The sequence below is a fragment of the Mesoplodon bidens genome, assembly GCF_964165515.1.
Source record: "Mesoplodon bidens genome assembly, contig: HAP1_SCAFFOLD_72, whole genome shotgun sequence".
NCBI classification, from domain to species: domain Eukaryota; kingdom Metazoa; phylum Chordata; class Mammalia; order Artiodactyla; family Ziphiidae; genus Mesoplodon; species Mesoplodon bidens.
The window spans coordinates 1,045,350-1,068,622 of NW_027671438.1; the positions used below are offsets into that span (position 1 = coordinate 1,045,350).

At 35.4% G+C, this 23,273-nt stretch overlaps 1 long non-coding RNA gene across 2 annotated transcripts in view; it reads left to right on the top strand.

Moving 5' to 3' along the window:
* LOC308611358 overlaps positions 1 to 15,481 on the top strand; it is a 175,160-nt gene extending 159,679 nt beyond the window's left edge. Inside the window, exons 4-6 of one of the 2 annotated variants that reach the window (XR_014014851.1) lie at positions 8,935 to 9,156; positions 10,677 to 10,765; positions 14,366 to 15,481. This is a non-coding gene — a long non-coding RNA (uncharacterized lncRNA). The remainder of the gene's footprint in view (positions 1 to 8,934; positions 9,157 to 10,676; positions 10,766 to 14,365) is intronic. The other variant, XR_014014852.1, reaches the window with a different exon arrangement.
* Positions 15,482 to 23,273: the final 7,792 nt, after the last annotated feature.

Here is a 23,273-nt window from a genome sequence, read left to right on the forward strand (position 1 = left end):
TTGCAACTTCTAAATGAAGGGCCTCTTCAAATATTGTTTAGAAAGGAAAGATACCTGTTCATCCCTGTCCACCTCCCTTTCTTCATCCCCTTCCTTGTCCCTTCCCTTTTTTTTATATCTTTATTGGAGTATAACTGCTTTATAGTGTTGTGATCCCTTCCCTTCTTGAACAAATTAGTCCATTAAGTGAGGTAAAATAACCCTTTGTCAGCATGGGGGAGGTGGGCATTCAAGGAACCAAATGACTTGGCATTGGGTCTCAGAGTCTGAGGAAGGGGAGAGGATGTCTGCATAAGGGAGCCTGGAGTTGACTGCTGAAGTCTGATTCGTGTGAAAGGGCATCCACATGAGGAAGTGGCCTTGGCAACCACTGTGTACAGATTGTCCTAACCCGTGCCAGGTGGAGAAAATGTGTGGATGGGAAAGTGGCAGCTACAAGAATTTACTTAAATACAGGAAGATTGATCAAATAATTAAGGATATTAAGAATATGGTAATCAGTGTTATTTTAATATCTGTGGAGGGAGTTAAAATATGAAAAGGGCAAAAACTAGAATGAAAGGGTGTTGAAAGGGAATGGAGGATGTTAATGTGAACACATGATTTTCAATATAGAGACATTATAGAAAAAACATAGACTATATGTATGCATATGTTTATGAATGTGTTTGTGAATATGTGTAAATGGTTATGAATATGTGTTTTCATATGTGTGTATGTATATATGTACATAAATCCCCTAGCTCTGCCTATTGAGAGTACCTGGGACCACTGCTTCCCAAGAGCAATGAATACACCTAGTGTCCAGATCTTGGTTTCTAAATACAGCTCTCCAACTGAAGGAACTAAAGCTCTTTGGAGAAATGGCTGATTCTAGAACCGCTACAGGGAAAATATAAGATGACCCTAGAACATATTATTGTTTCAAGAAGTAAGGGATCAGCCATAAAAAGAAGCGAAATTGAGTTATTTGTAGTGAGGTGGATGGACCTAGAGTCTGTCATACAGAGTGAAGTAAGTCAGAAAGAGAAAGACAAATACCGTATGCTAACACATATATATGGAATCTAAAAAAAAAAAAATGTCATGAAGAACCTAGGGGTAAGACGGGAATAAAGACACAGACCTAGTAGAGAATGGACTTAAGGATATGGGGAGGGGGAAGGATAAGCTGTGACAAAGTGAGAGAGTGGCATGGACATATATACACTAGCAAATGTAAAATAGATAGCTAGTGGGAAGCAGCCGCATAGCACAGGGAGATCAGTTTGGTGCTTTGTGACCTAGAGGGGTGGGATTGGGATGGTGGGAAGGAGAGCGATGCAAGATGGAAGAGATATGAGGATACATGTATAACTGATTCACTTTGTTATAAAGCAGAAACTAACACACCATTGTAAAACAAGTATACTCCAATAAAGATGTTAAAAAAAAAAGAAGGGAGTTATCACAGAATAATTGGGAAACATCAAAGGATATAGAAGCCAAACTGAAGGGGTTTCCACTGGACAAATCTTGAACAATCTCAGCCTCAAAATAAATAATGGCAGAAATATATTATACTCAATTGAATAAAATAGGAGTCTATGAGTTCATACTGATTTAAATACTTAAATTGAGTAAATTATGTTTGATGAGGAACAGGATATTTACATAATTACAAAGTGCCTTACCACAAAAATTATTAATAATGAAGGAGAAAAAAATAACTTTACAATGGAGAAGACTGGGTGATACACCTTAATCAAATGAGTCACATGATATTCCAGTAAGGTTACAGGTTAAAAGTTTGCCAAAATTGTTTGATAGGAAGCAGTGAGAAGAACAGAGCTTCACCACTGTGTTATTCCTGCCAACTACACATATCCTGAATAATCATCAGACAAATACAAACAGCTAAATCCTACAAAATAACTGATCCATATTCTTTAAAACTTTCTAGTTCATGAGATTCAAGGGAAGCCTGAGAAAATTTTCCAGATTAAAAAACTAAAGAGACAGGACAACTAGATGCAACATGTGACACTGGGCTGATCCTTTTATTATGAAGGACATGATGGGGATAATTGACAAAACTTGAAAGGGGTCTGAGGATTAGTAGCTCTGTGGTCATGTGTCAGTGTTAATTTCCTTATTTTCATGATTATATTTGGATATGTGTTTGTAGGAAATACTAGAGGATTTGGGGGAGACATTGCATTGTGTTAGCAACTACTCTCAAATGGTTTGGGAAATAAATTATTTTTATTGTCATTTCAATCTTTCTTTAATTTTCGAGATTGTTAAAAGAAGGCAAAAAAAAGAGGAGTAACCCTCCTTTTCCTGGCGACTGCCATAGTTAAAAGCTCAGTTTACAATGGTGGTCAGTTTTTCAGTCTATTTGTGCTCATTTCTGTTACTAACAACATAGCATCTTATTTTCTATTTGAGGTTTTTGGATTTTTCCGAATTATGCTTTTGCTTTTTATTCTATCAAATGTCTATGAATTTGATAAAGTCCTCGGTATTAACACAAAATCAGTAAGATTCATAAAAATAAAAATAAGTTCTTGGAGAAATTTATAAATTTCTACCTGCATTCAAATTGGAGTAAGTTGGCAAGAAATTTATAAGGGGAAAATACTATAAGGAGCACTCCCATTCAGAAACTCAAAATGGTTGCACGTGTTTATCTTGTAAGAGGTCTGTGATGAAACAGCAGGATGAAGGCTATATGTCCAAACTTAAATGCAATCTTTTAAATCGCCTTTCGTGTCAGGCCATGTAAGAACTGGGCAATTCAAGAAGTAAATTAGAACAATTCTTATTTTCAATAATTTCTTAGGTCAACACTTAGAATAATGAAAGACTTATCTTTAACTCCAAGAAATCTGGACAGTTATTAAAGCAAATGTGTTGTCCTACTGGCCTACACCTGGTTACAAACAGCAGTACGACTTCAGAAAACCCTGGACACTGAGTGGGCTTTCTAACTATAGCTTTTTCTTTCTATGAAGGTGTTTTACAAGAATGCTATCTTTTGTGAAAATGTGGCCTTTAGAAAGGGTACACTAAGGTCTGTGACTTTTAGACCTAGAAAAGATTTGAAATATTTTCTTAGCCTGGGAATCCACATTTTAGAGGCATAGAAAGAGAAACCCAATGAAATTAAATATTTTGCCCACCATCAAATGGCAAACAAGTAATAACGACAGCACTCAAGCCTCTGTCTTCTAAATCCATTGAATGCAGCATAAATAGATTTCAATAACTGCTGATTTTCATTGTCCTCAACACTACATTTCTTCTGTGCCTTATCCCTCTTCTTTTAAGAGGGATGACAACATTATCTGCAAACTTTATCTATAACTATTTTTTTTTAATTTTGCTGTTTTGTAAACTTTTTGTTTCTATGTTGAAAACGTGTAAGGACATTTACCTTCTTTCTTGAAACACCTTTGCCTGCATTTATCACATTTTATTGTTGAACTATCGTGTAGCAATAAGTACAAAAGCGCCTCTAGTAGAGGAGATAATATCAGAGGCAACAAGGTGTGTGTATGGGGGGGCGGGGTTAGAGTTGACATACCTGAAGGGAGATGAGGAGAGAGGGAAGAGAATAGAAAGTTTATTTATTTGAAAAAATAGGGCAAGTTAGAGAATTTTGGCTAAACTTAATACAATATAGCTTTCCTTAACTTAAATTCCGGGTTAACTTCCACTCTTTACATTGCCACAGACTAGGGAATAAACAAAGCAAAAAGATTTTTGGTACCACCATTTTGTGTTAATTTCATAAAGATTTCTACAAGACTTTTAAAAAATAAATTGAAAAACGAAAGTCTTGTCTTTAGCTTATTTTCCCTGCATGCTTGCACTTTAATAAGTTGATAAATGGCATTTAAACTCAATAGTTATGATTAATTCTGTCCCACAATTTTTAAAAGCACTGGGGATTGTGTGCGTGTGCATGTGCCCACCTTTACAACCAGTAAAATAAAGTTCTTGATCCAGAAATTATTATCACTTAGACTATTGAATAAAATCAGATATGATAGAGGGGCCAGCTGTTGGTAGGTTTAAAAGTCACCCTAGGTGATTAATTCATGCAGCAGTGTTGCACGTCTCTCTTTAGATGAAGCACTTAGAAGTAGAACCAAGCATGGATCTAATTTCATATCTGAGATGTGTTTTATTTAGAGTTCTTTGGCAAGTGCTTGCTCTATGTGTTTTTATAGTCTTTGGTTGTGCTATAAAAATGTCAAAATTATGAATTAACAGATATGCAAAAGTGAAATCCTAGAAGATAGGATAAACATGAAGTCCTCTAATTATCACTCAAATAAGTTTGGTTGACACAGAGCTGGGAATCAGATAAAGACCTTAATAATTCATAATGCTGAAGTTAAAATCTTCTAGTTACAGTACAAAAGAAATCCTAATTTGTACCACAAGGTAATGAATTCAGTACTTTTCATTTGTTAAACATTTGCTTATTACCCTGCACCGTGCATATAAAACTGTTCCCAAATTTGGAGGGCAAACAGGAAAAACAGACACTCTCTACCCTCAAGTTGTTTATACTGCAGTCAGTGAAATTTCTCTACTTTGAGATCTTTTAATTCCTCAGCTCATTGTAACATCTTCTTCAGATGAATTGTTTTTTATTTGTTAAAACCAATGTTTAGCACTTGAAATAGTTTCTTCAATGTTCCTGATAGTGAAATAGAGTCATCATGGTAATTTCCAATACTAATTATAGAGTTGATAGGAGAAATGCTCAAGATTGATAGTAAAGTGATTTCAATAATCTACAAAATGTCTTGAGGTTTCCCAGATAACAACTTGTCTCCCAGACAAAAATGCACTTATTATTTATCTTCCAAGCTTATAAAAATTTTTGTACTTTAATCATATAGAGATTTTACAACATCTTTTCATTCATATTTTAAGATATTTTGTTCAGTAGATTATCTCATTTAGAAACTATTGATTTATATATACATACTATGTAAATATTAGTATACATTTCCCAATGACTAGATTAGTGCTTTCTTAACTACTTAAATTTGTTTAATTCATATTGTTGTTCTTCAGCATTTCTTTTACTCACTGGAGCCTATCCTACTGACTTCAAAAAGCCTGAAAAATCTGAAAATCCCATTTAAAGTAACTGTATGGAAAATCTTTAAAATAACATATAATAATGGTAGAGAAGAAGTGTATTGAACATTGTGCTGAGATTATTCCATTAATAAAGAGATTAATCAATAATTCTAATATTCAGACATATAATCAAAATGAAAAACAATCATAATACTGAGCAATGACATTTTCAATAAAGGGAGATATTAAATATTGTATAGGAAACTAGAATCTGCAAAGCAGACAAGTTGGCAATGATTATACATATATTTAAAATATGTTGAAACAGTCATAGACAGTTTTTCTTTTTGGCTGAAAAGAGGCATATTGAAGTGTTTAAGCACTACTTCAACTGGAAGAGATATTTAGACACTATACAGAAAACACGATTGCAGAAGAGCAGATATTAGCAGGTGTGTGAATGTGTATGTCTTTTTTGTGTGTGTGTGTGGTACGCGGGCTTCTCACTGCTGTGGCCTCTCCCGTTGCGAAGCACAGGCTCCGGATGCGCAGGCTCAGCGGCCATGGCGCACGGACCCAGCCGCTCCGCGGCATGTGGGATCTTCGCAAACTGGGGCACGAACCCGTGTCCCTTGCATCGGCAGGCGGACTCTCAACCACTGCGCCACCAGGGAAGCCCGTGTATGTCTTTAATTAATGTATTTTCATTCATTCAAAAAGGGAAGAATGCCAAATTTACTTTAAAGGTGGCATTGTGATATGTTAAAGTTCCATTCTTAGACTTTTGCTGCTGTTGCTGTTCCTTTAGTATTCACCAAAGAGTACCGTCCTGTCATTTATCCAAGTTAGAAATCTAGGAGCAATCCTAGGATTCTCATTATAGGGTCCACTACCTTCATGCTCCCCCCTCAATAAGTAACACATTCTTGGCTCTCCTATATAGGAAAGCTCTCTCCAATGTACGCCTGCTCTGTCACTCTCCGGGTCCAGCATCTCTGCCTCAGCCTCCCATTGAAGTCACTTCTAGTTCATTCTGTGCAGGGCCATTTTTAAACCTTCCTCAGTCCTAGGCAATTGCCCTTTTAGAAGCTTTACCCTAAATGTTATCAAATGCATTAAAATGTGCCCAAGTCACATATCCAATATAATTTATAGATAACTATATGAAAGCTGAGTAACATTGCTGTTGTAGTAATATTAGTTGAAAATATTAATTACACAAGTTTTGATCTCCATTTTGCAGATTTGTTTTCATATTCTGGAGCCCTTTTTTTCAGGTTCCAAACAATTTTCTAAGTCCTTCTCAAACTCCTAGTCCCTAGTGAGTGTGCTTTTACTGTCACAGGGTTGAACAGCCCAGACAGCAAGATGTCTGAAGATGAAGACCATCACAGGGATGAGTAAATCAGATACGTGGAAGTTGGAATGCAAAGTGTTTGTAGAAAAAAATATACAAATCAAGGAAGAAATTGCAGTGTCAATTAATATGATGTATATCAGATGATAGTATTAAAAAGCCAGGTGAAAATAAAATAACTTAATAATGTACCTATTTGTCTGATTGTTTACTAGTGATATACTGCTCAGTGTAAGGTGAGAACCACAGATATTATCTTCTGGAAAAAAACCCTTTAAGCCCTAACAGTTTCAGTTTATAAATTTCCTCTCTAATAAATGAGGAATAAAATAATTTACAATAAATTAATTATTTCCTCTTCTGAAGGTACCAATACCACAAATTCAGTCAGAAGATGGATCAAGTTTTTCATACATTTCTCTCATTTCACATTTTTTAAATAAATGAGACTATATTTTGTCTAATGACTACCAGAACAACTATCTGGAAACTGTGACTTCATTATATGTGAGAGAGTATTTTAGGAGATACAGATGTATATTTAGATGGAGATATAAATACATAGCATATATACACAATATTTAATCAGACACAGGAAATGTCGGATAGCTCCAGAGTGGTATACCCTATGTTCTGAGCTGCTCCGAAATGCAGTTCCTTTTTTTTTTTTTTTAACATCTTTATTGGAGTATACTTGCTTTACAGTGGTGTGTTAGTTTCTGCTTTATAACAAAGTGAATCAGTTATACATATACACATGTTCCCATATCACTTCCCTCTTGCGTCTCCCTCCCTCCCACCCTCCCTATCCCACCCCTCTAGGTGGTCACAAAGCACCCAGCTGATCTCCCTGTGCTATGTGGCTGCTTCCCACTAGCTATCTGTTCTAATGGGAGTTCTCTGGGCACAAAGGGCACTATTTTCTGTAATGAGATTAGAAGAAAGGATTTGCTAATAATTGCTTCTATAGCAACTAAAAATCTTGGAATCCCACCTTTCAGCATTTTGAAAATCTTAAAGGGGATGTTGTCAGTAACAAAAAAATTGAAGACTGATTATGTATTTAAATTAATGATTCTTTAAATTCATCTTTTAAATTGATTCATGCTTCTCAGAAAATAAAATATGCTAATCCGTATATCCTTTTTCCACTGCGTAGGGCAACTATATCTAAAAACAAAAATACTATCATTTTACTTTCCTTCACTATATTCCTCCACAACTTGTGTTGTACTTTCATATTTTCTTTTCATTCTGCTAGTGAGATATATATCCATATATGTACGTATACATATATGTTTATATACACATAATATTTAGATTTTAGATATTTGCATTATGCAGGGCAATCCATAAAATGGATAGATGCTTAATTTTAATACCATTGAATACAATTTTCATAATTTTATACTTTAATTATTTTTGGAAGCACAAACCAGAAAGGGTAAAGCAAACTTGAAATGGAAAAAGATGACCAAGCTGGCATTTTTCATTTCAGACTTTATATTTGGACTACTCAGTGGGACAGATTATAATAACAAAATTTTGCTTTTGCAGGGAGGTCAATCTTTGCTTCTGCATTGCCTCATCTCTTTTAATCCCATCCAGTTTATTTTTCATCTCAGAAACTATATTTTTCATCTCTAGGAACTCAATTTGGGTTATTTTTATATCCTCTGTATGTCTATTTAAGATGTTGACGCTTTCCTTTAAACTTTTTGAACCTATGAAAATTAGTTATAATAACTGTTTGAATGTCTTTGTTTACTGATTGTACCCTTTTTCAGTCTGTTTTCATTAATTAATTTTTCTCCTTGTTATGGGTTATATTTTCCTTCGTCTTTGCATCCCTAGTAATTCTAGATTGCATGTCAGATATTGTGAATTTTACTTTACTGGTTGCAGGGCGTATTTGTATTTTTGTAAATATTTGTAACTTTGCTCAAAGAGGTAGTTAAGAAATAGTTTGATCATTTTGAGGCTTCCTTGTAAGCCTTATTAGGCTGCAAGTGAAACAATTTAGTCTAGGGCTAATTTGGTCCCACTACTAAGCCTATACCCATTGAATACTCTGTGTACTGAATACTCTAGTTGATGCTGCATGTATTAAATTATATCAAAACATATTTGTGTAATCTTAAAGCAATAAATGCAACACATAAAAATATAAAAAATTTTAAAAATTAACTTTTATTACATAAAACAAAAATGTTTTCTTCTAGTAATTGTAGTATTTTAACATATTTAAATACTGCATCCCTATGAAATTCATTTTGTTAATAAATATGAAAAGAGAATCCACCTTTATTTTTCACAGGTGACCAGGGACTTGTTCAAACACCAACATTTAACTGTATTACACAAAACATTATGCCACTGGTTTTTATGGGTTATCATTATAATTAACAGCTTTATACAACCGTTGTCTTGTGCTGTTTGTTGTTCAATGTCTAAAAGTATTGTTTAATATATATATATTTTTTTACTTTTAGCAGTTTAAGCCAGGAGAGTAAATCCAGTTCCTGTTACTCCATCCTGTCCAGAAGCACAGGTCTTAAGTGAAATTTAATACCAAAGGAACAGTTCCAAATTTTACAACGGATCTATCACTGGTTGTTAGCATATCTTCCCACACCCAAGACACCAAGATACCTTCTACTCACTGTTAAAGCTTTATGATGAGCAAAACTTCCACCACTGTGCTTCCTTAGCATGTGAGTATATTTTTAACTTACTGGTTATATATATTCTCTAATTATCCATTATTTTGTCCTTCTTTTTGATTAGATATTGATATCCACATTTTTTTTCTAATAGCTCACAGAAATTTCTCTCATTAACAACACCAATAGAAATAACAATAAAAATCGCCTTGGGGGACCAAATTTATATCACATTATCAAGTTTTTATTTTGCTCCCATAAAACTTCTGCAAAATACAACCACTGTCTATCATCAGTATCATTAGAACAAAACCAAGTCATTCTAATCTCAAAAGCACAATATTTTATTTAACTTAATAAATTTCACATTATAAAAATTTTCTCATAGCATCATCCTTAATTCCTCAGTATTCACTAATACTGGGGGATTTTTCTTTCAGTTATTTGAGACTAAGGATGATTTTATTCATCTCTACAACCTGGTATATATATATGTACAATGTTTGTCAAAAGGTGGATATTCAAAAAAATTCTTGACTAAATTATGGTAATTCATGTGATCAGTTCTGCAGTTCTTAAAACTTTAAATTACTTGTTAATTCTAAGAGAAAGTCAGATAATTTTTAGAAGGATTTCCAAACCATGCTAAAGTGTCAGCCTTCATTTCCTTCTGTGAGGGAAACAGGAGAGAAATAGATGGTTTTAAAGTTCTCCAAGCTTCTGTGTCCTTTATACATCCACAATTTTAATCCTTATCATTTACAAGATTTGCTAAATTATTTGAGGTGATCCATTCTCTTATTAAAGTTACATATTTTATGTCACATACTGAGCATATTAACAAATAACTTACTGATAAATGACAATGCCCATAACATCAGGTTAATCTGATTTCCATGAAATGAGCTATAACTTCAAGAATATTAATTCATCTAATAAGGGTGATGATTTACATAATGTTGCCTAAAATATTTCTCTTGATTATTTAAGAGAGTTTTCCTAGGGGAAAATAGCTGGGAAGTCTATAGAAAAAAAAAATGACAACCATGATTAATTTAATTCCAGTCTAAAGGACTCCATATATAATGTATTTGAGAAAACCAAGTCACTATTATAGATTCAGATAAATGGTTGTATATCTGAGATATTTTTAATGTAACCCAAATTATAAGAAATAGTTTTTTGGTATAGAAGCAACCACTCTTTTACCTAAAGGAAAATATAAAATCTGAGTTCATTGAAAATTTGCCTCATTGCCCTCTGTTAGTTTGTGCCTGCCCCATCCTTAGGGGCCCAGTTAAGGACTATTCTATCATCCATACATCAGAAGAGAATGTCTGTGTTCTATGTTGATAGTCAGTCTAAACAAATATTTATACAGTTGAGATCAGAGATATAAAATGTCAGTTCCAAATCCACCCATGATGGCACATATACCAGACAGATGACAAAGGTTATAAAGGCCTGTGAAATACTTGAATCATATTTTGCAACCCTTGAAAGAATTCAAGTTGGAGATTAGCAGAAACCAGGCTCAGTTCTGTCCATAATCCCCTTTATCTGTCTTCTAGCCAACAATATGAAAACCTGAAGCCAAGCTGACAAATAGAGTGTGAAGGGCCTTCTACTGCATTTAAGAAAAAACTGAGACTTGCTATAGGTAGAAATTATCTTTTCTATTACTATTATTGTTGATGTTGTTGTTATTCATAGAAATAATGAAAAAAAACCCTAAATAACATTATTCTGCTGGATTCTTTACTATATGCAACACAATAAATTAACTCGCTTCATATTACACTGGGCATATAACATGAAAACATGTGCAGAGAACAGAAATCAGTATCTGTACAGACAAATGCCCCTGTGATAGAGAAATCTATTATTTTAAGTCCAGACAATTAGATCTATTAAGGTGTAAGAGTGTTTCAGTACAGTCCTGCTAAAAGTAAACCTTAAAAGTAAATCGAAAAAAAAAAGGAAAACTGATGCCAGTTAGATACAAAATATAAGATTATGCTATGTATATGGGACAGGATAGAACTCTGAATGCACTCACATGTAGGGAAAGCAATATTAGTGACAAATCAACTAATGTCCTTATTGAGCATAGACGTTCCAAGAAGGGTGAAGAGTACTGTATATTAGATGTAAGACTCATAATATTCAAGTTAGTTGTAAAAGAAACAAGGTAAATGCTTTCAGTCAATAGGATAGGCTGAACTGATATTGAGAATCCTTTCTTGCAATCTGAACACACAGTTTGTTATACTTGTGTTTTCTTTTATATGTTGCTTTTACTTGTAGCAACACATAAAAAGAAAATGAACAAGCTTACAAAAAATGGGGGGGGGATCCCCAGTCTCAGGATTTAAGGAGAAAAAACAAATTCAACATTAGAATAGTGAGGAGGAGTTGAAACCAAGAAATTCAAGGGGGCCCTGGAAATAATAAGCCTTGTTTTTGAGGGCTGGCTTTAAATATCTGTTGTCTTATCAGAAAACAGGTAGATGCTGTTGTCTTATCAGAAAACAGGTAGATGCTGGAAAACAATAGAATAATATCTTCAAAGTACTGAGCACATATAGCTGTCCAAATTAAAATTCTACACCTCATTTTAAAAAACTACTCAAGAACAAGAAGTAAAGAAATTTTCATTCATAGACAAAGAGGAATTACCACCCACAAACTGTAACAACAACAACAACAACAAAATGACTAAAGCAGTAGCAGCAGCTATTGGAATTGTCTGAAGGCATTAAAAAATATTCTGATGCCTGAAGCCAATACTTGGAGATTTTTTTTTTTTAACCAGTGATCTAGGCGGTGTTTCAATAATGGGAGCTTTAAAAAGTTCTCACATAATTCTCATGTGTTTTAGGCAAGATTGGAGACCATTGTACAAAGAATGTTCTTCAGTAAGAAAGAAAATAAGCATAATAAAAAGAAGTAGGAAGGTGCACTGAACAGTGACCAGCAAAGAAATTTGTAATGTTGGAATGAATCTGAATAACGGTTGAGTGTAAAAAATAATAGCCAATGGGGGTATGTACAAAGTAAAACTAAAACACTAGATAATATACTGAAATACTGGAGATCAGATTTAAAATTTGAGGGGTCCATGAACCGCTTAGGAGGAAGATGAGATAATTAGTTTTAGACTTTTTCAAGTTAGAAATATATGTCAAATTTTTCAGAAAACACTAAAAATGAAGACTTCATATATGATTCATAAAAAGGTAGACCATAAAAAGAGAATGAAAAATGTGTTTAAACGAAGTTAGTACCGGGAGGGATGAAACATGGAAAAATAAAGGAGAAATAGATCAATAATCACAATACATTTGATCACAGAGACAATAAAAATAAATTTAAAAATTCCAGTTTATGCTGCTTACAAAAGACATATATAAACTATTTTTAAGATGCAATGCAATACTTCACTCGAAATAATTAATTATATACATGATAAATGATTTTTAAGATTACATATTTGGCATGATGACATGTCTACAAATTTTTAAAACTCAAAGCAATCATGTGTTTTTCATGGATTCATTTGCATATAGTAAAAAGTTCAAGCATGGATTCAAAGTATTTATATTCAATTCATGATACCAGTTATCTAAGAAGAGGAAAAATGGGACTGAAATGAGAATAGAGAGGAGAGAAAAGAAATGTGTGTGTATCTGTGTGTTTGTGTGTGTGTGTGTGAACACACGTACAACAAATGTGTGCTTCTTTCACAGCATGATTCACTGTATTCCATCACAATATTAAGAAGATTTCACACAATATGGGCATCTCTGCAGAAATTAAAATTGTCCCATGCTTATGTGTATTGGGCAATGAGCTCACCTTACTATTTCCATCCATTCTTCAATTAAAATCTAGAAATGTGAATGGGCTGGTAGAATTTAGTTAGTGAGCCAATTATCTTTACAGAACATGCTAGTTATGCACAGCTTTTCCTTGGCTTAACTATGTTTTAAAATAGCAGGCATTCATTTTACGTCTTTAATTGATGGCTATCACACACAATTAGTTTGAAATTTCTTATCAATATGCTTGAAATATACTTGGTTGAATCATTGGAGTAATCTTTTTTGAACTTACCCAAAAGTATGTGTTTAGCCTTCCTAAACACAGTGGCACATTTCCAAGTACAAAGTAGTTGCATTAGAATTATTCCTAATATGAAGACATTCAATATTTGTGGCAACAAATTTTCTCTTGAAAACTTAGCTTCCAGATGGAAGAAAAATAAGGGTAGAAATGTATTTAAAGGCAAATTTGAAGATGAGAAATCAAAATTCACATTCCATAGTGAAAGAAAAAGGGTTAGTAATTACAGAGAGAAAGGCAAATACAATGCGAAAATTATTGGAACATATTTTGCTCAATTACAAACAAACTTACATGGTAAGTTGTAGCTTCCATTATTGCACCAATTTGTAGAGCATATTTTAATATTTTCAATTTGAAAGGAAAATTTTAAAAAGTCATCTATTGTTGTTTTAGAAAGTATCTAGAGTGGTTGAAGTGAAATAACTTTCAGAAAATGTGTTAAAATGGGGCTACAAAAGACTTAGGAGGACATAAGCTTGGTTCTTATTATGGACAGTTTGCAGATCAGCCATGGGGATACACATTATTTCCAATTTAAAATGAATGATGATTCTATACACATATATATGCATCTTATCATATTGATTATAAACCAAGTAAAATCTCATGAAATCTAAGTATGTTTGAAAAACTTAAACCTATTTTTATGTTTTTCCAAACACTAGAAAATGAAAGCAATTTCTGTTGTTTGTCATTTTCTTTTGGACTCTCTTGGCTTCCTGAAAATGATTATGTCAAGATATTGGAGAAATATTCATAGGAAGCAACAGAGGCCATGAGAATAGAGACCTACACTGCTTCCTCATTAGAAAAAATAAAATAAAAATTCCTGTCTATCCATTTCAAATTACACTCAGGGATGCTTATAATATAGAATTTGAAAGTTGAATACATACTAGTTGTCAAGTAGTCAGCCCCGTTGATTATTCATGCATTCCCTCCTAAGTATGTTGTTCTTAGAATTCAGAGGGGTCCTTTAATCACACCCCCCATCTTGACCACTCACATCTCCAGATTTTCCTACTTCACGGCATATTGGTGTTTAACTTATTAAACAAATATTTGTTGAACAATTACTATGCATGCTAAGCAAAGGGGATCAAAGATGAATGAATATTCATTTGCCTTTAAGGAGACACAGTCTACTGGAGAGAGGCAGAACTGTGAACAGATGACTGCATAAAGAGGCAAAGTCAAGTCTTATTTATTCAGAGGAAGAAGTCCCCGTGATCAAGCAACAAGTAAAATCATTTCAGTGTGCAAGACATGGATTTGTGATTGAAAATGCACAAGCATATTTATTATCCATCATAGATGATCACCTATTATAATCAGGGAGATTTCTTAATGGCACAGCATCTAGAGGAGGACGTCATGCATGAACCTGTCATATTCAGAAAGTAAGGAAGTGGCACAGTGGGAACAATTCAGGAAAGTAAATAAACATGACAGTAGGTTTTAAATCTACTTTACCTGTTCTGACTATTATTAATCTATTTGGGCAAGTGGTAGTTTTCATTGATGTTAGCATTTTTTCATCCACGACTTGAAATCAGACGTTAAATATTAATATTATAAAAATATTACAAATGGAATTCATTCACAAATTTATAAAAATAGATCAGCACCAGAGACCTATTTATTGGAAACAAAGTAGGTAGAACAATGAAACTCATTTATAGTTCCTCCTCAACCAAAGTGGACAGAAGTTTTATATGTAGAGGTCAATCCTGGGCCAGAGGCTATTTAATATTTTCATCAAGTCTAGGATGATAGAAAAGCATGTGGATTTAGTCATTTACAGTTCTCTTTAGTTGATAAGACTGATTAATACTTTGTCAAGATCAAAATTCAACATGACCGTAATATGACCTTGACAAATTGGAGAAGTGGTTTAAAACAATGCAATTTAATAAGTCTAAGGGTCAGGTATGGGCTTTAGAGGGATTGGGAAGGAAATGGAAATTATAATGTAGGTGATACCATGCCAGTGAGAATGCATTTGTGTGTGTAATATAATATGTAACAAATAATATTGAGTATGACTTGAGTCAAGAATATAGCAATAGCTTTTATTTTTTTTCTCTCTCTCACCATGGCATAGTGCTTACTCACTCACAAATATTTCTAATACATTTCCTCAAAATTTCATCATTAAATCCTGTATCCCTGCTGATAAAAGTAATTCTAAGATATATAAATGAAGAGAAGGGTATAAAGGTACAAATAAGTGGGTGAATATTAATGAAATTACTTTCTATTGTGCTTTACAAATACGATTTATGCATTTATCTTGTTACTAACACATTCATTCATTCATTCATTCATTCAGCAATCATTACATATTTATAGAACTTCTACTAGGTCCCAGGCACTGCATTAGGTGCTGGTAATACAAGGTGTGGAAAAGCAAGCATTGTCCATATTTCTTAGAGCCTGCAGTCTAAAGAAGAATTACTAATTGTAGTAAATATAGACAGGGTACTGTGAGCCATGGAACAGGGAGCCTTTCTCACCTGGAAGGATGAGGAAAGGCATCCCTTGTGAAATGTCTTCTTAACTGAAGTATGACGTAGGTAGCCTAAGGGGACAAGGGAGTAAAGGAGTAAGTATTTCTTGCAAAGGGGAAAGCAAGTGTTAAGAATTTGAGCTTCAAAAAAGGAATGCTTCACGTTGATATTACAGTCTCAACAAATACAATTAAATTTCTGGTTGTTAATACATTGCATAAAAGTGGAGGAGTGGATTTCTGCCCAAATTAGGGCATACAGTTAGGATTAGAAATGTGCTCTGTGATATCAGTGACTTTAACATTGCAGTGAGACTGGGAGAAAAAAACGTACAAAGAGGCTATCCTCTGGACCCAATGGCACTGATGTACATCAAGGCTTTTGCTGAAGTAGAAAACCTGCTATTGATATTGAGATGCTCTTGAATGAAACAATGACTTCAAATAAGAGTTCCAAACTGAAACTCAGAAAGACCACCAATCTGACATGACTTAAATTTGAACTGCTTCTCAGATAGGCAATTTATACTTTGGGGTAAATGGAAACTGGGCTTGGTTTCACTCATGATATCAATGACATTTTGCTATTAAATTTGGTTTAATACTTTCATTTTACAAATCCCTAACTTCAGAAACTCTCTAAGGGAAAGTAAGGGGAAAAGGATAGGACTAACTTGTTTAGTTACATTACCTTGAATTTTACATTTAAATTGAGCTGCGCTATCTCCACCAATGCTTGACTAGAAGCCTGCACAGTGAGTAGTTGTAATGGAGGAGATTGGCTCATTTTAATGGCCACATCTGATGGATCTCAAAGAAATTCAGGTAAAACAACTCTCTGCATAGTTCATAGTCAATTATTTATACTTACAGAAAAATGCCAAAGCCTAGAAAACTTTAAATGGTGGATAATCGGCAACATTCACATTTTTCCTTGAGGTTTTCAGGATCGTACAAACACATTTAGGCTTTGAAAGACACGTTTTGGAACTTTACTGGAGGTATTCTAAGAAATACCTTCATGATAAAACAATCTCCAAATATTTTAGGAATAACTAGTATCTCTCCGTAAATAATTCATGCCTTAATTAATTATTATCATTGTTAGAAATTAATACTGAAGTATTTCAGAAAAAGATGACATATTAAGAATGTGACACTGCTTCCATGTCATATAAGAGCATGAGGATATCTCTATTATGAAACTTACTGCATTTTGCTACAACATTTTTGTCTATCTTCTCTTCCAGATTACAAGCTTCTTAAAAAATAGACTGTGCACAGATCTAACTTTCTGGCCTACATTTGCAGCACTGGAGACTACTATTGAAATATTAATTCAAAGGATATTTTAGAAAACATTATAGACAGAACTCTACCATAAAAGAGCATATAAAAATATAGCATATTTTCTGATGTTATTGAATCATCTTAAATATTGGTTAATGCAAATTTCAATCTCTAAGGCACTTCTACAACATACCTGAAAAATGATCGTCATCTTGTACTTGAATGTCCTCACTGAGAAAGAAATTGCCAACTCAAAATCAGTTTGTTTCATTTTTAGGAAGCTCGAATTGTTAGAAAACTCACTCTTAAAATAAGTTAAAATCTCTCTTCCTCAACTTCTATGCATTTTCTTGGTTTTTAAATTAGGGGCAACTTGATCTTTTTTTGATTTGACAGCTCTAACATAGCTAAAGCTGGCGTTCAGGTCCTTTGCCCACTTACCTACTCTTCATAATGATTTTATTAAAAGAAATATATTGTGGTATAATATAAAAAATATACTAACTTGAATGTCCACTTTAATGAATTTTGACAAATGTAAATATTTTGTAACTCTGTTTCCATCAAGGTAGACAATTTTCCTATTACCCCCCTTTGCAGTTTTCCCTTTCCTCTTTGCAGTCACTCTCTACTCCATATTTGATACAGGCAACTGCTGATATGTTTTCTGTCGCCATAGATTCATTTTTCCTTTTCTAGAAAGTCATATAAACAGAAACATAAAGTACATACTCTTGTGTGTCTAGCTTTTTTCTCAGCATAGTGTTTCTGAGATTCATCCTTGTTGCATTCCTCATAATTCTATCCTTCTACTGCTGTATGATATGACATTGTATGGATAGACCACAACTGGTTCACCCATATAAATCTTGTTGGAGATTTTCTGATGATGGCCATTCTGACCGGTGTGAGGTGATACCTCAATGTAGTTTTGATTTGCATTTCTCTAATGATTAGTGATGTTGAGCATCCTTTCATGTGTTTGCTGGCAATCTGTATATCTTCTTTGGAGAAATGTCCATTTAGGTCTTTTGCCCATTTTTAGCTTGGGTTGTTTGTTTCTTTGATATTGAGCTGCATGAGCTGCTTCTAAATTTGGGAGATAAATCCTTTGTCAGTTGCTTCATTTGCAAATATTTTCTCCCATTCTGAGGGTTGTCTTTTCGTCTTGTTTATGGTTTCCTTTGCTGTGCAAAAGCTTTTAAGTTTCATTAGGTCGCATTTGTTTATTTTTGTTTTTATTTCTCTAGGAGGTGGGTCCAAAAGGATCTTGCTGTGATTTATGTCATAGAGTGTTCTGCATATGTTTTCCTCTAGGAGTTTGATAGTGTCTGGCTTTACATTTAGGACTTTAATCCATTTTGAGTTTATTTTTGTGTATGGTGTCAGGGAGTGTTCTAATTTCATACTTTTACATGTACCTGTCCAGTTTTCCCAGCACCACTTATTGAAGAGGCTGTCTTTTCTCCACTGTATATTCTTGCCTCCTTTATCAAAGATAAGGTGACCATATGTGTGTGGGGTTATCTCTGGGCTTTCTGTCCTGTTCCATTGATCTATATTTCTGTTTTTGTGCCAGTACCATATAAATGCTGGAGAGGGTGTGGAGAAAAGGGAACCCTATTGCACTGTTGGTGGGGATGTAAATTGATACAGCCACCATGGAGAACTGTATGGAGGTTCCTTGAAAAACTAAAAATAGAACTACCATACGACCCCGCAATCCCAGTACTGGGCCTATACCCTGAGAAAACCATAATTCAAAAAGAGTCATGTACCAAAATGTTCACTGCAGCTCTATTTACAATGGCCAGGACATGGAAGCAACGTAAGTGTCCATCATCGGATGAATGGATAAAGAAGATGTGGCACATATATACAATGGAATATTACTCAGCCATAAAAAGAAACAAAATTGATGTATTTGTAGTGAGGTGGATGGACCTAGAGTCTGTCATACAGAGTGAAGTAAGTCAGAAAGAGAAAAACAAATACCGTATGCTAACACATATATATGGAATCTAAGAAAAAAAAAAAAAGGTCATGAAGAACCTAGAGGTAAGATGGGAATAAAGACACAGACCTACTAGAGAATGGACTTGAGGATATGGGGAGGGGGAAGGGTAAGCTGTGACAAAGTGAGAGAGTGACATGGACATATATACACTAGCAAACGTTAAATAGATAGCTAGTGGGAAGCAGCCGCATAGCACAGGAAAATCAGCTCGGTGCTTTGTGACCACCTAGAGGGGCGGGATAGGGAGGGTGGGAGGGAGGGAGACGCAAGAGGGATGAGATATGGGAACACATGTATATGTATAACTGATTCACTTTGTTATAAAGCAGAAACTAACACACCACTGTAAAGCAATTCTACTCCAATAAAGATGTTTAAAAAAAAATCTTGGATATTTTGGTCATATCCAGTTTTACCTATTATGAATAATGGTGTTACACATTTTTGTGAACAAATTTGTGTGACCTAAGACTTCATATCTCTTGGATAAGTATGAACTATTAGGTAATTGCTTGGTCATATGTAAATGTATATTTAACTTTAAAGCTTTCATGCTACAAGCCCATTTACAATGTATTCATGTTTCTCTAGGTCCACACCAAAACTTGATATTAACAGTTTTTTAAATTTTAGACATTATAGTGGTATGTAGTGGTATCTCATCATAATTATAATTTGTACGTCTTTGATGGAGAAATCTCTAATATATATAAATAATATATAGTTAATATATATGTTGTATACAATATATGTAAATATTTTAATTAATTTTTTTGGAGTATAGTTGATTTACAATGTTGTGTTAGTTTCTGCTGTACAGCAAAGTGAGTCTGTTATACATATATCCACTCTTTTTTAGTTTCTATTCCCATATAGGTCATTACAGAGTACTGAATAGAGTTCCCTGTGCTATACAGTAGGTTCTTATTAGTTACCTATTTTATATGTAATAGTGTGTGTATATATATATAAAATGTAATTAGGCACTTAAAAATAAAAGGAAGACATGCAAATAGCCAATAGGCATATATTCATGGATACATATACTTTACATTTATATATATAAAACATATCCATAAATATATTTTTGCCATTTTCTCCCATTGGATTGTCTTTTTATTTTTGAAGTGTAAAAATTCTTTAATCTGTATATGAGTTCTTTGCCAGATATTGATATTGCAAACATTTTCCAAGTTTGATCTTTCCTGTTGATTTTCTTAATTTTGATTTTTATTCAGCAGAAGTTTCCCTTTCCTCTGTGGCTGTCACTGCCTTGTCAGGGTTGGGTTCTGATCCCTAGTCGTTGGAGCAGAGGCCCTCGGGTCTGTTTCTTAGCTGTGTTTCTGATCTGCGGTGTGAGGTCGGGAGGACTGGAGCACCCCCACTGGGATAGAAGCCATTGAGTATTCCTCCTCTGGAGGTGTTCACCTGTGGGTATGCTCTGTTTTGTCTCCTTTCCGCCCATTGTGTAGGCTTACAAAGTACACTGCTGTTGGTACTGCTCTCAGTCCCACCTTAACCGTGGTTATGGCGGCAACTGGCCCTGGTGACTCAGGCATCATTTTCACCAGGCCACTGGCCCAGATCCACTGAGGTCAGGTCCCAGGACTGCAGTAATTATGTACCTGGACCCACTATGTGAGATACGGAGGCAGCTCAGACTCTGGCCTGGCCAAACCCCAGCATGTATGTGCCCACAAAACCCACAGCTGCTAAAGCCAGACCTGTCTCAGCTGCAGGAGCACTTGTCCATTGGGATGTTCCCAGGTGCTGAATTTAGGAAGCCATCAGAGGAAGTGTAATGCCATGATTTGCACAGCCATGAGGAGAGATTTCAGCTCTTCTTCCTTAGTTGCATGTTCCCTGGAACTCAGCTGTGGCTTCAGCCCCATCTCTGCATGTGGGCCACCCACTGGCGTCTGCTCCCAAGGCTGCTGGAGCACACGAGCTTGTCAGGCAGGAGGATGTAGAAGCGGCAATCAGGGCAGGCAGGCTGCCCAGGTGAGAGGGTGCTGGGTGGCTATGGGATGTACGAGCCTGTCAGGCAGGAGGGAGTCAAGGTGGCAAGCTGGGCAAATGGGCCACCCAAGCAGGAGAGTGCTGAGGTGATGATGGCTGGGGGCCTGTGAGCCACTCTGGCAGGAGCCCTTCCTAGTGCCTGTGGAGGCAGGGGCCAGTGCGTGAGGAGAGAGGCTGGAATGGGGGCCCCGCCCTTTGTGCATCACGCAGCAGTGGCACTTTGCTTCTCTGCTGGTCTGGGCTTCCTCCAGGAGCATTCCTTGTTGTGGAGCTCCTCACTCCTATCCCCTTGAGCTGTCTCCTCACAGCCAACATCATTCCCCTTCCTGGGTCTGCTCTTCAAACCCCACATTCCAACACTCAGCCCCCGTGTGCACCAGTGGTCCCCAGTGGCCGGGGCATGCAGAGCTGTGGCCAGACCACTTGTGTAGGCCTCACTCTCTCCTGCCTGCCACAGACTGGTTGCTGCACTGTTCTCTGAGCCACCAAATTTCTCCTTCTGCCCCAGCTTCTCTCCCCGCTGCTTCCCCAGATGCGGGGAACCTCTTCTCACCTTCAGCTCCGCTCCCCCGCCCAGGGTCACAGGTCACGTCCCACTTCATCTGCTCTTCCTTTTCCCTTCTTCTTTCTTTCGTCCTACCTGCTTACGTGGGGATCTTTCTTGTCCTTTTAGGTGCCTGAGGTCCTCTGCTAGTGTTTATCAGGTGCTCTGGGAGAATTGTTCCATTTGTAGATGTATTCTTGATGCATTTGTGGGGAGATATGAACTCCACATCTTCCTACTCCTCCGTCTTCTTGACTGACTAATCAGCAGTTTGAGTTTTAAAAGGCCACTTTTTCCCCTTTTTAACCTTGGTTTCAGGTTCTACCTAATTTAGCTAATTAGGCTCAGTCTCAGGTCATTGTGGTCTGTATTTACATTTCTGATTTGTACCGATTTGCGAGACAAAGACAGTTGCTTTTAATTCCCCAAAGAACTGGCCTGTCACCTAAATAATATTAAAAGATTGATTTGCCCAACTACGTTTTCTTTAACTTGCTTTTCTGTCTCAGTGAGAAGATTTCCAACTAGACTGAAATTTCAGAATTCTATAGTCTAGAACTTTATGGTTTAATTGATCATACCTTCTAAACTTGCATAAGGCATTCAACAAAGACCCTCTTTCTGAGTGCACAGGTTAGACCCAGAGTAAAGTCTCCATTATTTATTTTTATTATCCCTTAAATATTAGCTGTCAGTTCTTACTTTATATTGTATAGGCTCAGGTAATCCCACTGGTTTCCTTTAGTATGTTTAATTAATATTTCCTTCATATGCCGTCTTATAATATCAGGCAGGGGAAGAATTCCCCAGTGAAACCTGTCTATCCTACACAATATAATTAGGCAAAAGATAGGTAATCATCTTACACAATGCCCATTTAAACATACCAATTTTTATAAAGACTCTGGGGTCCCCAGAGAGTGGTTGAACCAAGGGACTCAGGCACTTTTGTCAGTCTTTTAACTTGATTAATTGGTCTAACTTTTGCCCCAAGTAATTGTTGGTCAGGTATCTCAGTGTAATTTTACGTGTATAAAATTTACATGTAATAAAATATACGTACTTTAAACTGGGGTAAATAGGGCAGACTTGTTTGGGTCTGGCCCTTTAATGTTGATGACAAGTAGGAGATCCCTTTGGCCCATCCAATCTTAGGTAGTATTGTATCCAATCTTTGATTTATCTCATTAATGTCTGTTTTATTTATCCCACTTTAAAATAACCATCTAAAGATTTCTTATTCATTTAGGAGAAGTCCCTTTAAAATTTCCACCTTGTTGGGAAAAAGTTTTTAGGCTTTTCCTTCAGTTTTTTTCCCTGTTACTTAACCTAATTAACAATAATTATTCTAATGTTTTTATTAGCATCTGTAAGACCCATTTAGGGGAAGCAGAGACCACAAATAAGGTTTCCCAAACCAATTTTTTGGGTTTGTTTGAAACTAAAGGAGTTTTTAGGTTAACCATTATATGACTAATTTCCAGCATTTCCGCCCCCCCATAGGAGCCAATGAAACAGCTGTTTATAATGAGAGCTCTCTAAAAATTTACCAATTTAGAAGTTTCTCCAATTTGAAGGATCCATCATCTGGCCATAAATGAGGTATACCTTAATAGTGACTCAAACCAATAAGACGCAAGAGGCTTCCCCACAAAAGAGTG